This window comes from Pteropus alecto, unplaced genomic scaffold (genome assembly GCF_000325575.1).
Source record: "Pteropus alecto unplaced genomic scaffold, ASM32557v1 scaffold156, whole genome shotgun sequence".
NCBI classification, from domain to species: Eukaryota; Metazoa; Chordata; class Mammalia; order Chiroptera; family Pteropodidae; genus Pteropus; species Pteropus alecto.
In genome coordinates, this window is record NW_006437746.1 from 4,717,294 (window position 1) to 4,720,327 (window position 3,034).

At 57.4% G+C, this 3,034-nt stretch overlaps 1 protein-coding gene across 1 annotated transcript in view; it reads left to right on the forward strand.

Annotated features, from left to right (window-relative positions):
• Window positions 1-481: 481 nt before the first annotated feature.
• Window positions 482-3,034, forward strand: part of PTH1R (parathyroid hormone 1 receptor) — a 24,767-nt gene continuing 22,214 nt past the window's right edge. The window contains exons 1-2 of the mRNA XM_006914869.1: window positions 482-576; window positions 2,753-2,809. The gene's annotated coding sequence lies outside the window, so the exon portion shown is untranslated. The remainder of the gene's footprint in view (window positions 577-2,752; window positions 2,810-3,034) is intronic.

The following is a 3,034-nucleotide window of genomic DNA, read 5'->3' on the forward strand; positions in this document are numbered from 1 at the left end:
CAGTTTTCCTGACTGTGCCCTGGTTGTGAACCACAGTCAGCCCCCATCTGGTTTCTTCTGGTGCCCAAAACTTAAATGAAGTCACTCATAGGGTCCGTGCTCCTATGCCATGGTGGTCTCAAATTTCTGAGATGTAGAGAGGGCCGGAAGGGGCAGACAGAGACACAGGAACAGACAGAAGAGTCAGAGAGAAACTTGGAAGGGCAAGGAGAGGGCCATTGAGGCACACGCACCTGAGAGGCTGGGCTGGCCTGGGCACCTGGCAGGTAGACCCCGCCAGATGGGTGGGGAGGGCCCAGCCCAGGGCACCTGGACATTGGTGTGCTTGGACCTGCCTCTGCTCCCCAGCCAGGGGTCTGGGACAAAGTCCTAGGCCAGTGCAGGGCCTGGTAAAAAATAATTAATTTTTCTTTTCAAGCGAAAGCTCTGACTCAGGCCTTTTTTCTATCCCGAACAGCAAGGTCCTTGCTTGAGCCCGAATCAGAAGCTGCTCAGGTCCTTCCATGGCCTCCCCATGGCCCACCTGAGTCTGCTCTGTGGCTCCGGGCTCGACTTGGAAGGCCTCGTGGGCTCCAGGTGAGTGTGGTCCAGGGAAGCTCCAGGGCCTGAGTGTGGCTGGGAGAGGGAAAGGCTGTGGCACCGCCACGGGGTTAGTGTGTATGCACCGTGCTGTGCCGTGGGGCAGACAAGGCATGTCTTCGTGGGCACATCTATAGATCTGGCCATATGACACCAGGGGGCCTGTGACCACGTGATCAGTAGGGACAGGGGATCCTACACTCTAAACGGCCTGGGAGTGCTCCCTCCCCGGGACAGAGCCTCCGAACCCCCTGGGCCCCCCAGCTCCCTTCCTTCGGCCTTCCTGAGAGGTGAGAAACTGGGCTTCCTGTTGCAGTGGGAGGGGGCTGCCCGACCAGCTGCTGTGGGAGCCTCCAGTGACTCAGCCGGGTGGGGGGTGTTTATGAGCAGCCGAAATGGCTGTAAAAGTGGCACCTCGGTTCACTTATGGCCTGGCCATCCCCTCCCCTACCGGCCCCTTGCCTTGAAAAGCTTCCAGAGGGGCCTGGAACCCGAGAGGTCTGTGATTAAGGCTTGGGTGGAAGCTCAGCCTGGGGTCAAGGTTCAGCCAGGGGTTAGAGGTTAGACCGGGATAAGGATTCAGGCTGGGGATAAAGCTTAGTCTGGGATCAGGGCTGAGATTGGGATGGAGGCTGATTGAGGCTGGGGCTGGAGGGATGAAGTGCTGGGGGTCTGCAGGCAACTGGTCCCAGGGAGCCCCAAGATTGGGGCGATGGGTTTTCCAAGGGAGTGAGGCCAGACTGAAGAGCTGAGAGTTGAACCTCTGTCTTTCCTGTTTGTGTCTGGTGCCTACTCTGCCCCCAGGGCCTGTGTACCTTGGCCAGAGCACTACTCATGCTGGCAGTGGCTGGTGGCAGCAGCAGAGACCTGTCTGCCTAGGGTCACTGCACCAGAGTCTAGCCCCTGCTCCGGTTCTGAGCTCCAGTGATCACCTTGGCTCCTCCTCCCAGGCCCTAACCTGGGATCAGAGAGAGGAGTCACCACAGGGACTCACTCCCACTAACCCCTCCCCACCAGGCCTTGCAAAAAGCCATTGAAACTGACCTGAAACTGACTAGAAACTGACCCAGGGCCCTGGGGCTTGCCTGTCAGAAAAGGCAGGCTGGCTCTGACAGGCACTGGGGTGCTACCAGTTAATGTGTGACACCCCGCCCCCATGGTGGCACTTTAACCAGAGGCCTGGGGGTGAGTTACAGGATCGGTGGCCCTACTCACAGTGATGGAATGTCCAGCAGGGGACTCTAGGGCGAGACACATGAGTTAAGGCTAGGGGAACACCTTCAAGGGGCCTAGAGCCCATCAGCCCCTCTCTGAGGCCCTATCCACAACCCACTCCGGTCCTTCCAAGTACAAATGTTGTTTTTTTTCCAAATTTCAAGCTTTCTGGAGTCAGATCTGGGAAGGATACCCCATCTGCACCCAGTTGTACCTCTCAGTTGCCCCAATTCCTCTGTGAATGTTCTTTTCCTTTCACCAAGGGGCAGGGATGGTCAGGGGTTATCAAACCATAAAACTTAAGAATAAAATCACGTAACAGAGCCATAAAGCTGAGACCATGGAAATACAACACTGAAGAACTACTCAGTGCCATAGAGGCCACACACCATAGCAGGCAGCCCCCAGATCACAGCCTCACCCCCAGTAATGGAAGCACAAGGAGGGAGGGACGTCATGTCCTTTACAGGAGGCAGAGGAGCGCCATCCTGGCAGAGAAAATGCTAAAAGCAAAGGCAGAGGTCCTGAAAGGCAGAGGAGCCTCGCTGACGGTACCTGCTGGGGAGAGTCATCTTTGGAGGAAATTGCCTCAAACAGAACAATTCTCAAACACCAGGACAAGAAACTTGAGGGTAGTGGAGTGCGGAAGGGGGTGTGGCCACACCAGAGAGTGTATGGAGAAGACAGCTCTGGGTACAGGCTTGGAGGCGGTGGCTTGAGCCTGCGGAGGAGTAGGCTGCCAGGAAGGCTGGCGGCAGCTGGATCCCAGTGGCCTTGGGGCTTGCGCTTGGGGACCCACTCACATTGAGGTGGTGGGTTCCGGGGCTCTGAGGAGCTCAATTTCCACAGGCTGAGAGGGAGGAGCCCCCATAAGTCTGGGACACCCACCCTTGGAGGCACGATAACATAAAAGTTAAAAGTGCCCTTCGAATCAGCTGTTCAACTCCCCATTTTACAGATGAGGAAATCGAGGCCCAGTCTGCAGGAGAGTCGTCCTGCCCAGGATACACAGCTGGTAAGTGAGCAAGCAGGGGCTGCCAATCAGCCCGAATATTTCCCAGGGCACCGACAGTCACATTAGCTTCCTTCCGACCATCCTAAAAGCGCTCGGATCCAGGAACCCGCGGGCCCTCTCTCTAGCTGGTACTGAGAGGTGGTAGCCTTGGGGGTCGGGGGCCCCCTCTCACTGGTGTTCCTGCGTCCCCTCCCCGCCCAAACACGTAAGCCCCGCCCCGCCCCG